This window comes from Callithrix jacchus, chromosome 12, assembly GCF_049354715.1.
Source record: "Callithrix jacchus isolate 240 chromosome 12, calJac240_pri, whole genome shotgun sequence".
In the NCBI taxonomy this organism is placed as follows: Eukaryota; Metazoa; Chordata; class Mammalia; order Primates; family Cebidae; genus Callithrix; species Callithrix jacchus.
In genome coordinates this window covers 86593041-86606193 of record NC_133513.1, presented here as the reverse complement: position 1 = coordinate 86606193, position 13153 = coordinate 86593041, and the positions used below count along the sequence as shown (strand labels likewise).

Sequence of the window (13153 nt, the reverse complement as noted above, 5' to 3'; positions counted from 1 at the left end):
TTTGAACAAACTACCCTATTCTCTCTCTTTACCACCTCTTTATGGTCAATAATTTAGATTTGCCTTTTTGAAGCTATTTTCTAGACCATGTGAGCATGCTTCATTCTTTTGTTATTCTTTTTTCTTTTGACTTCTCTGTGTATTTTCAGATAGCCTGTCTTCAAGCTCACTATTTCTTTCTTCTGTTTGATCAATTCTTCTGTTAAGAGATTCTGATGCATTCTTCAGTTTGTCAGTTGCACCAGAATTTCTGCCTGATAATTATTTCTGCTTTTTAATCATTTCAATCTGTTTGCTAAATTTATCTGATAGGATAAATTTCTGAATTTCTTTTTTATTTTGGATTTCATTGAGCTTCCTCAAAACAGCTATTTTGAATTCTCTGTCAGAAAGGTTACATATCTCCATTGCTCTGAAATTTGTCACTGCTGCCTTATTTAGTTTGTTTGGTGAGGTCATGTTTTCCTGGATGGTTCTGATGCTTGTGAATGTTTGTCAGTGACTAGGCATTAAATAATTATATACTTTTTTCTAATCCTTGCAATCTGGGCCTGTTTATACCCTTCCTTCTTGAGAAAGCTTTCCAAGTATTCAAAAGAAATTGAGTATTGTAATCTAAGTCTTTGGTCACTGTCTGGCAACTTTTTGTCATTAGTTTTCGTCAATATGTGTTGATATAATTTGTAGTTTTCTCTATTTTTATCCTACCTGAGTATCATTGAGAGTCTTGGATCTCCAGATTGATACTTTCATCAAACGTAGAAAATTAGGAGCAGCACTGCCCCCCTAGTCTCACAGATGCCACTGCTGCTCCCACTGCTTCACACCAGTTGTGCAGTGGGCACCTGCAACAATGAGAATGACTACCTCTTTAAAGTTATCCTCATTGGAGATTCTGGTGTTGGAAAGAGTAATCTCCTGTCTTCATTTACTCAAAATGAGTTCAATCTGGAAAGCAAGAGCACCATTTGAGTAGTTTGCAACAAGAAACACCCAGACTGATGGGAAAACAATAAAGGCACAGATATAGGAGAGACCAGGGCAAGAATAATACCAAGCTATAACATAAGCATATCATCGTAGAGATATAGGTGCCTTATGGTTTAAGACATTGATAAACATCTCACATATGAAAATATAGAGCAATTGCTGAAATGACTGAGAGATCACGCTGATAGTAACATTGTTGTAGTGTTATCATGGACAAATAAAAGTGATTTACATCATCTTAGGGAAGTTGAAGCAAGCGCTTTTGCAGAAAAAAAATGATTTGTCATTCAGTGAGACATCTTCTCTAGACTCTGCAAATGTAGAATCTCCTTTTCAGGCAATTCTAACAGGATATCCCACATTGTTTCTCAGAAGCAAATGTCAGACAGACCCAAAACGACATGACCCCAAGCAACAATGTGGTTTCTATTCATGTTCCACCAATCACTCAAAACAAACCAGAGGTGCAGTGCTGTCAGAACATCTAAGGCATTTCTCTTCTTCCCGGGAAGGCTATGTATAGGCCACTTCTCAAGTCTGAGATTTAAACATTGAGGACAGCAAAAACCACCCAGTATCAGGCCTCTGAGACAAATACTCCTTATCTGAGGAATTTAGAAGAAAGCAAAGATCATCTGTTAACCACAAGACAGGGAAAATTCCTTATCTGGGGAATTTAGAAGTAATTAAACTTTTCTAGTATCTAAAGTTGGCATTCAGTTCCAGGCCTCTCTTTAACTTAAAGTTTGTAGGTAAATAGAATTTCTATACAGCTCCGGAATGCCATGCCAAAACTCACTGTGCAATCCTTACTGACATTAAGGCACCAAAAGTACTATGGATGTAATCATTTATTATGGCCTATTGGCTAGTATGGTCCAAATTACCCTCAAGTTCCTGCCTTAAAGTTCCTAAGTACTAAGGAAAAATCCAGCACAGTGCACTCCAATCCTCTCACTGAGGTGCCCTGCTTCACTCTCTGGCAACGTTCTGTCTTTCTAATAGAACTTTCCATTTTCAAACCTATTCTGCTGTCAGTAAATTCTTCTTATCAACCTGCGACTCAACCACTTCTAGATGCTGGGTTCTGATATCTCACCTGGCAAAAATTTTTGTGATTCATGTTTGTATCTTACTACTTCATACTTATGATTTTTTCCATGTCTTCAATGTTTTGCTTTTAGTTTTATAAAATCATCAACTTATCCCAAATGATTGCAACTTTTTTCATGCTATGGCTTCACTAGACTTAGTTTAATAAGTAGAATGTTTGGATTCCTCAATTATGTTGACTTTTCATTCTGGAAGCCCATCACTGAAAGACATAATAGAACTTGATCAATAGAAGTTCAGACCTATTGGTCTTGATCAAATCAAACTAAGAAGACCTTAGAAATAAACTATTATTTTGCCACAGAGCAGCTTATAGGTAATATACTCGTCTCTTAGTGCAGTGTCTATTTCCACAAATGTATATTTCCACAAATTGTGCCCTATAAACATAGCAGGGTTTTGAGAGCCTAAAAATGTTCCGTTATTCTGGAAGTCAATTCCATTATTCTGGAGCCTCCAGAAATATGTATAAAGATCCTCTTGAGTCTTTTTCTACTTCTTCCTCTCACTCTCCTTTTTTTTCTTTCTTTTTTTATCTTTTTTTTTTTTTTTTTTTTTTTTTTTTTTTTGAGACAAGGTCTTTCTCTGTTGCCCAGTTTGGAGTTCAGTGGCATGATCTTGTCTCATTGCAACCTCTGCCTCCCATCCTGGGTTCAAGCGATTCTCTCACCTCAGCCTCCCAAGTAGCTGGGACTACAGGTGCATACCACCATGCCCTGATAATTTTTTGTATTTTTGGGGAGAGACGGGGTTTCATCATATTGGCCAGGCTGGTCTTGAACTCCTAACCTCAATGATTCACTCACCCCGGCCTCCTGAAGTACTGCAGGCGTGAGCCACTGCTCCTGGCCTCACTCTCCTTTCTTATTGGTAGATTAGTGTCATTTCAACTACTTGCTTAATGCTGTACTCCTGCTTTACATGTAGAGCTACTTCTTTTGTGTTATAACTTTATCTTGTAGGCTTATGTATCATAATTATTTTTGTAAAGTAAATTTTTACTTTACAATTGTACAGTAAGCCTAACAATCTTACAGAAAAATGCACAAATTCTATGTATAGCTCAATAAGTGAACATGCCCATCCATGTAAACAGTGCCCAGATCAAGAAATAGAACTTATGAACCATTCCCCAAAAGTCCCTATTGTGACCCTTCACATTAGTGCACTCCCCTCCAAAGATAACTGCTAACCAGACTTCTAAAACTAGATATTAGATTTGCTTGTTTTTAAGCTTTATATGACAGGAATTGTACAGTGTACATTCTTTTTAGTGCAGCTTTTTTTACTGGTATATTTGTGAGATTCATTTGTGTTACTATGTGTAGCTTTAGTTGATTCATTCTTTTATGCATATGATATTAGAGTGTATGAATATATCATGCATTTTTATCAATGTTGACCACAATAAGGGACATAGCCACGTTTCTTGTCCATTTAGCAAATTTCCACTGGAAGACTTTGGAAAGACTGTTGGACCTGAGTTCTAAACACTGTTCCATTACACTCTGTATATACTGAACTCTAAAAGTAAAATTCATGTTAATTCAGGAATACTTATCAACTGTGTACCATGTGCCAAGTACAATGCTAGACACTAGGGCTGGGGGCCCTTGAGGATTTCACAGTCTAGTGAGAAGATGTAGACATGTAAGTAGATAATCACAGTATACTGTAGAAAAACGTTAGAAAAAGCCATAATTATGGCTTCGTTAAAAGTACTTTAAATGATGTAATTTTCAAAATATTCAATTTCACAAAAGGTATCAGCCTGTATTAGGGGACTAATCCTCTGGAATTCCCAGAGATCGCTTTAAAGATCATTTAGACAGATTTAGAAAGATTACGGAGAGTTATTCTTTTCAAAGAGTCTCAGTGTTCCGTCAATTGAGAAGATTCCATTATGCATCAAAGAAATGCCAATATTATTTCCCACAGGCTTTCTTTCCTCTGTGTTCCCCTTAAATACTCTCAGCCCCTTTCTTTTCTTAATTATATCTTCTCTCAACAAGCTCATCTGTTCTCATGGCTCTAACAGTTGTATCTGTCCATGACTCCTGTATCTTTAACTTTACTCCAGTCTTCTCTCTGAGCCCATATGTAACTTCCCTGGCATTTAACTACCTATCAGGTAGCTCCACTGGCACATCAGTTCAATAAGACCATAACAGAACTGACTGCTGTCTACACAGCCCTCCCCTTCTTCTCTTTTCCATCCCAGCAGGGCCACTACTAGTCATTCAAGCTGGGGGCCATTTTTGACTCTATCTTCCTTCACCCTCCACATCCAATCAATCATAAGGCTTGTTAATTCTACCTTATAATGATGTCTTGAATCTTTCCACTCTTAATTTCACAGCCACATTCTGATTTAGGTTTCTGCCATCTCTCTGGATTATTGCCACAGCCTCCTCACAGATCTTTCTGACTTTAGTCTAGTTTTTCATACTGATCCAAACCATGATTTAGAATGCATCTCTGATCATATTGTTGTCTCACTTAGATATCTTCAGTGACTCTCCATTGCCCATAGTAGTGATTATCATAAGGTGTGCCGTAATTTGCTGCAGTAGATTAAGATGTGCCAAGGGTGGCAAGGCTAGACAGGTGTGTTGCAGCCCAGTGAGCCAGATGTGTTTTCATTTCCATGTGTAGTATGAATGGAATGGTTAGAAAGGACTGGCTACAAGATTTGGTCCAAACTCCAGACCCTTGCCAACTTCTCTAGTCCATCTCTAGCACTAGTCCATCTTCATCACCTCACACATTATTATCTGATGACTGACGTTTCCTGTGGCATGCCAGGCTGTTTCATTTCTGTGGTCATTGCACACAGGGCAAGCTCTTCCATCAATCCAGAGAGAACTTCTCCCTTTCTCTACTTGGCAAAATTTAGTTCAGGCTTTTCTCTCTTGAGTAGACTTCTCTGAGTTTCCAGGCCATTCCAGCCCTTGTGCTTTCGCTGTAACTCATAATCTACCTATATTAGGGCACCATCATGCTTAAGCACATCTTTTGGTTAACATACTTATCTCTCTTGCTAGTTTCAACTTTTTGAAGGTTTTCATCTTTGTTTTCCCAGTGACTTGCACAAAGGAGGATCAAAAAAATGTTAGGTGAACCAAGTGCAATATAATAACTTACATCAGTCAAGTTAGGCTAGTTCATGCTGATGTGACATAACACAATAAAACTTTAATTCTGAGTCATGCTATAGTCAGTCAGGTTGATGGATGGATGCTCCACATCAACTCATGCTTCTAGGATCACCCTGGAGAATTATGAGTACTTGTGTGTGTGTATGTGTGTGTGTGTGCGTGTGTGTGTATTTTTACATGCACACATTCACACATATATTCGTTTTTTAAGTTTGTGGTATAATATATATAATATTTACCAATTTAACCAAAGTATACAATTGAATGACATTAAGTATATTCACAATGTTGTGCAACCATTACCACTATCTAGTTCCAGAAATTTTTCATCACCCCAAATGGAAATCTTTCACCCATTAAACAGTTGCTCTCCATTTTCCCCTCCCCTAGCTCAGCAGCCACAGTCTTCTATTGCCTCTGTGGATTTGCCTATTCTGGACATCTCATATAAATAGAGTCATATAATATGTGGCCTTTTGCGTCTAGCTTTTTTACTTAACATAACATACTCAAGTTTCATCTGTGTTGTAGCACATATTTGTACTTTACTTCTGTTTATGGCTGAATAAGATCTCATTGTATATATATAGGACATTTTGTTTATCCATTCATCAGTTGATTCATCCATTCATCCATTCCATCTTTGTCTGTTGTGAGCTGAGCTGCTATGAATCTGTATATAAATTTTTGTTTCAATACTTGTTTTCAGTTATTTCAGGTATATACTTAGGAGTGAAATTGTTGAGTCATATGGTAAATCTATGTTTAACTTATTGAGTAACTGTCAAACTGTTTTAAATAATATAAAAAACATTTTCTATTTCCTCCAGCAATATATGAAGGTTCTAATTTCTCCACATTCTCAATGCTTATTTTCCATTTAAAAAATTATTATTATTGCCTATGCATGCTCTTAATACAGTCACATCATTCCTGCTCATATTTTATTGGCCACAGCAAGTCACATGATCACACCTAGCTTAAAGGGAGGTGGGAGGTACAGTCCATCATGTGCCAAAAAGAGGAGCACTGGAAATTTGGGAGCAACCTCAATGACTATCACACAGCTAATATCAAGGGAGATGAAAGGTTACATCAAAATAGACTTATTATCTCTCTGCAAGTTCATACGCACAAAGTAGGTCACTCTCTCTTACTTAAATATTATAAAGTTTCCAGCAGGAAAATAAACAGAGAATGACTAAGAGTAGAACTGATGTTAGCTCAAAGAAGATGGAGGGGAAAATAAGGCCAGGGGAAAGAAGAACAGAAACGAATGAAAATCCTCTAAAGTAGGATACCTTATTTTAATTACAAATACATTTTTAGATAACATACAAAGGCTGGTTGCCTTGGAAAAAAAAAGTTAGATTTCTTCTTTTTAGTACAAAACATAGTGTAGCCAAATACCACCCAAACTCTCGTAATTAAGCTCTAAGCTCTTCCTTTCTTTTTTTTTTTTTTTTTTTTTCAATCACTAGGATGTCTAGGGATAAACTTCCATACTAGAATGAATTCATCTCTCAATAGCGTCACAGGTAACTGCTGGAGTACATTTTGTTAAATGAATTAACCAAGCAATCACATTCTGATGAAGCTACAAAATCAATTTTAAAAATAAGGAAGTAGAAATGTGCATGGAAGGATTTTCCTTAAAAGTCACATTTGATGTAAACGAGCATCTTTGGTCACCCAGCAACTGCTCTTCTGGAGTTCTCTTTAATGGGGTAATTTCAGCTGGCAGCTGGTACAACCTTGAAATGGTACTGTTTATTTTTCCTCCTCCCTGATGTGTAGAGGTCATTGCTGATAATAATGTGATTGCTATTCATTTTTATCTGGATATGATAACATGGCAGAACTGCCTCAAAATGCTCTTTTTGAAAATCTTGACATTGACTGCAGGTACAGATACAGTTAGACATACATTCCGAAGTCAAATATATTTACTATTTAGAAATAAAAATGACGTACATGGTGACATTTTGGGCTGGATGATTTACCAAAAAAAAAAAAAAAAGAATAAAAATGACCTCCATGGCTGGTGGATAGAGAACAAGCATTGTTACACATTTTCCATTTTGTAGCTGTTTAATTGATAAATAAACATTCATTAATCAAACTGCCTGAGTTTTAATCTCAGCTCTACCTCTGTCAGTTGTGTGTTCTTTGACATACTTATTAATCTTTCTGTGCTGAACTTCTACAAAAATAGATCTAGTAATAGTATTTTCCACACTACCATGTGAGGATAAAATGAGCTTACATATATAAAATACTTTATTTTATCATAGTAATCTATGATAAAATACTTAGAGCAATGCCTGGCAGACAATGAGTTCTATGTAAGTGATGGCTTTGAATGTTTCAGAGTTGTGTTTCCTCTTGACAAATCACTTCCTTTCCTACCCCTCTGACCTTCCCTGACTGACTTAGGCACCCTCTGCCATGTACCTCTCTGACATGCTGTCTTCCCCCAGGCTAATCAGCACTTAAAACAGAACTGTGTCTTTAATTACCTGTGTCCTCCAAGAGCTAGAAGCTCTGAGTGGACAGAGACTTGTTCAGTCTTCATCATTAAATCCTCATGGGTTCAATGACTTACTCACCTGTGCATGCTCTAAGCAAGGTAGACAGAGTAAGGCTGCAGAAGTGGCCAACCTAATTTACTGGGGACACAGAGAGGGCAGCAGTTTGCTGTGATTTACTAAGAATTTGCAGGAATTCTGAGAAGAAAATTTTGAATAGAGAATAATCTTAACGTGAGGTCTTGCAACATTCCTTGGGCATGTAGCAGCTACTGGCTGCCCCACCACATAACAAAGGCATACAAATACTAATTGTCTTAGCATTAAATCCCTTCATTGCAAGTAATGGGATTCACTTGAACAATAATATAGTATATAGTTTCAAATAGCTATAAGGAAGACATTGGATTTTCCCACACTCACACCAAGAAATGATAGATGTTTGAGATAATTGATATGCTAATTACTACGACCTAATCACGATACATTGTATGTATAAAAACATCACTATGTACCCCATAAATTTTTACAATTATTATATGTCAATTAAATTAAAAACCATTTTTTAAAAGGTTAAAGAAAAGAAAACGGTGGGTTTGTAGACAAAAATGTTAAGATTTTTCATAGTAATCTATGATTCTAGTTTCCAAACACAATGGACTTGGGAATATGAATATATTCATATTGTAAGGAAAGAGAGATGGGTGGATGGGGATGTGAGTACGGACATGTAGGGTATGTCCCAGAACCCAAGGGCAGGAATTAGGGCCTGCCCCTAAGGAGATGTCTGGAGCTGAGCCACCCTCTCAGTCTCTTCTTTCTTTCTGTGGCCAGATGGTTCCTTGATGCGAGGGCTCACTATCTGCTTCTTTTTTCACTCTCTTCAGGCTGCCTCTCTTTACTTCACTATTGAGTGGAAGAAAAACCCCTCAGCGCCTGGGGTTATGTGCCCCTCACTTCCAGCTGCACACTGAGAATAACTAGCCATTGCTTAGCCACTAAACTTAGCTTCTAAGGAGACTCTGATTGGGTCAAACAGAGCCAGCTGTCTCCTTCCATCTCATTCATAATTGCCAAGGTTGTCTGTTACAAACATGATTGCCAGGTGAGCAATTCACTGCAAACAGGGTCACTGAAGAATAGGCAGAGACTCTAGTATCTAAACAATGTAATTTAAAATGGTCCCCAATGTAAACAAGGTTGAGTCAGGGAAATAACAGCATGGAGTGCAGAGTTTGTCTTAGCCAACCGGAAGCCACTGGGTTTCAATAGATTGTAGACATTGTCTGTGTAGTGGCTTTAAAAACATACAAACCAACCGAACCTCTTTTGGGTGGGATATTACTCAGATGTACCACATAATTCTCTGAAAACAAGAATTCGGATGTACTACATAATTCTCTGAAAACAAGAATTCCTCCCTTTGCCAAGAATTCTCTTCCTATCCTTATACATTATACTGATTCCTAATTATTACACATTTTTTCAGATCTTAGTTTGATGCACAAACTCAGGCATGCAAATTACAAAAATGTAGTTTTCTACAAATGAACTTAATTTCTGTGATGAGCTCCCTTTCTGATTTCAGTGGTAGCCATTTCATCTTAGTCAATCAGGGATTCCCACTTCCCCAGTGTTGCGCCAAAGCTTAGTATCCAGCATTGGGAATGGTGCTGGAGGTGGGGGGGGGGCAGCCAGAATTCCTGATTGGTGTTTACTGGCATCTCCGAGCAAGTCCTCATTGAGTCATTCTATCACCAAACTGAACTTGGGTCTGCCTGCCTGTTACAGCAAAGCCAAACACTGACATAGGAATTGCAGCAAAAGGAAGTGAAGCATTTATTGCAGGGTGCCCAGCAAGGAGAATTGGGAAGACCCAAACTCCCTGATGGCTTACAGGTAAAGGTTTTTAAAGGCAGGGAGGCAGAGGTTACAGGAGTCATTTATCAGTATATGGTGGTTATACATTGGTTTGACCTAAAGAGGTGGGATATCTTGAAGCATGGGGCTTACAGGCCATAGGTAGATTCAGAGGTTCTCTGATTTGTGTAGTTAGTTAAGGAAGATAAGCTTTGTTTAAAAATTTGGGATCAGCAGATAAGAATGTTAGCCCTGGCTTGTGGATGTGACTTCCTCCAGGCCCCTTGGGAAGAACTTTAGAACAAAGAACGGGCATCTACGTGCCAGCGGATCCATATGTTGGGTTCCAGGTTCCTGCAAAACAACTCAGGGATATATTTTAAGATGTTATTTTTTTATTTCTATATGGAACAAAACATCTCATGACTCTAATTTTCTTGGCTATTTATTTAGTACCTTCTTGCTTATCAAATTGCTTATTTACTTCTTAAGGCTACTAAATGCCTGGAATTACCCTTGAAAGAACTCAAGATTTTTCTTTATTTCCATGCTTGGGCTGGGGTGCGACTGAGGGCCTCTAAGAGAAGTCTCTGTTGCCTCTCAATCCCTCCTCCTGAACCCTAGACTCTGTTGAGTCTGAGGCTGTCTTGACTCACCTGGGTGCCATCTTAGGAGCCTGGGATTCTTGGTGCTCCACATCATGCCAGACCCACAGGAACTGTATGAGGTGTTTGCTGTCCTGCATGATGTCTGAATTGTATTTGTTCAGGGAAATTATCTACACTCCCTTTAGTTAGCTGGGTATAGGAACCCCTAGTGACGATGTCTCAGGCCCATTTGCCCAGGCTACCATAACTGTTTATCGTCTGCAATCTAGCCCTTAGTCCCTTCCCTGAGCTCAGAATCCCAAATATACTTGGAGTCTTACTGTTAGTTGCCCTTCTTGGGCTCTCCTAGAGAGAAGCAGCTCAAATCCCCTCTGCATTTAGAACCCCAAACCTATCTAGGATTTCTGTTCTTCCCCTCTTCTATGACTAGGCAGCCCAGGAGAAGAGCAGGATGAAGTGTTACTTTCTTAGAACCAAGCAGAGCCAATCTACTCAGTAGCACAGGCCAGAAAAACTTTATCTAGTCTGGGGGTAGCAGGTGGAAGAGGGAGATGGGATGGGATAAGGAAGTATGAAAGGGATGGACAAGGAATAAACAAAGAAACAAATGCAAGAATGAAAAAATAAGTTTTGCATAGCTTTCTATGGCTTTGTCTATCCATGGCAGAAGTCTGGACAGTTCATTTAATGAATCTTTTACCCTCCTGAGAAAGAAGCGATCACTGGGAGTCAGTAAGAATTCACTAGCTAAATTAATTTTATTTCTTTTTTGATGAATTATGAAGCAGGAATATCAAGGCAATGCTGGAGACAATTAAGACAATTACTGGATTTCAGTGGAGTAAGGAAGGAAGTGGTGGTCACTAGGAGTCAGCCAGAATCCTTAGCATTATTGGTTACTTTTAGATGCATTCTTTCATTTAATCCCAGAACAACCCAATGACTGGAAGAGAAATAAATGTATACTGAATGTCAACTACAGCTTTTGTACAGCTGAAGAAACTGGATTGCAGACAGATATTATAATTTCTCTAAGAAATTATTCTCAGCGGTATATGGCTGGTGCTTCTGATAAAACCCTCTCAGCAGCAAATGACACTAGAGTCCTACTCAAACTGAGTATTTTAACTAGTTATTGCTATGGAATACGCCACTCCATAACTTAGCATTTTGTTTATTTGAAATTCGGGCAGGGTTCAGTGGGGAAAGCTTGTCAACTATGGCTGGAAGACTCACTTCCAAGGGGGCTCACTCACATGGCTGGTGAGGTGGTGTTGGGAGTCTCAGTTCTCTCTCTGCAGTGGTTGGTTTCCAAGTGTGCAATAGCTGAAATCTTAAGGCTGATGCCCAGAACTTGAACGACATCATCTTCATCATAATTTATTGTTTAAAGAGAGGCAAGGGACCAACCCAGATTCAAGGAGAGAAGGCTATGCAAGGTATGAATATCAGGAGGCCTGGTTCACTGGGGGTCACTAAAGGATAATCTAGCCACGTTGGACTGAGGATTTTATTGGCTCATATTACCAGCAGACCCAAGAAGTATAACTAGTGCAGGCACGTCAGTGACAAGGCACTCAAGTGAGATCAACAGGAATATGCATCTCTTTGCCTTTCACTCCTACCTTCTGTGGAGACATTCTCAGACAAGCTTCTTGCTAATGGTGGCAAGGTGGTTATAGTATTTTTGACTTTCACGGAGCCATGTGGGATTATGTGTCTAGCTATTCACTCATGCTGTGACTTGGAGGATAGAATATGCTAACTAGGTAGTCTGGGCTATATCTTCAACTATGGTATGCACTATTATTTATCTACCTACTCAACAGTGTTTTTTGGGTCTCTTCTCCTTTGAATGAAAGTTTGAAACCAAAATTTCAGTTTCTCAGTTTCTCTCCCAGCTCCAGGTGACTGAGTCTGGCTAATGAAGCGAAAAGAGATTTGATTTTTCTGAACTTTCAGGGAAAATTTTTCTTCCCTATTAAAAGAGAAACTAGTCTCCCTATACATATACCCCTTCTCCCACCAGTAACTTCCTGCTTTGGTACTAATGTGTGAGAATGAAAAAACTGTAGTATGACAATGAGGAAAAGGCCATGATGATCTCAAATATGCAGACCTAGAGTCTGGTATTGGTCAAATGCAGAAATCTATACCCATATGATATGTATCTTGACAGTTTAATGCACTTGAGATTAAATCTTCCCTTGCATCATAAGTAAACACCATTCCTGAGGCTGAGAAGGTGAGTCCAAACTTGCTTAACCGTATGGACTCTGAGTGTAGGAGTGGCGGTTTCCCAAAGGAAAATAGGACAGTTACCAGAAGAAGAGGGAATGAGTAGATGCTCTGCAGGTGGAAAGTGTTGCTTTCAGCTGGAAAGTCCTGGAGAGAGGAACTGGTGTCAGGTTAGTCTGTTCTCAGAGGCTCATGAAATCAACATTATTCTACTCAATATGCACATGAAGAAACTGAAGCTGAAAGAAATTAAGAGAATTGTTCATTGTCACTCAACTCATTCACTGCAGATCTGAGACTGTACTTGATTCCTTGCATTTTTATGACAGTGCTACTTCCATGAAGCAGCAAAAAGCAATGGGGGTAACTAATTACCTTGAAAGAGAATTAAACTCTGAAAGGATTTTGATAAGATGGAACAATAGGCTAAATCTTAGCGGAACATGAGAGAAAAAGATTTAGAAATATTACTTGATTATAAAATCTACATGACTCAATGGGGTAACATGGCAGCCAAAATGGTCAATGTGAGCTTGAATTGCATTAACGAAGGGTGACATTTAATTGTTACACTTTGTTTACTATATTAATTACCTATAGCCACATAACAAATTATGCTTCAAACTTACCAGCTTGAACCAAATATTTACCGTCTCAC

General features: G+C 38.5%; 1 pseudogene; it reads left to right on the top strand.

The window, feature by feature from the left end:
• The first annotated feature begins 343 nt into the window (after positions 1-343).
• On the top strand, positions 344-2481 carry LOC100401673 (ras-related protein Rab-11A pseudogene; annotated as a pseudogene).
• The last annotated feature ends 10672 nt before the right edge of the window (positions 2482-13153 follow it).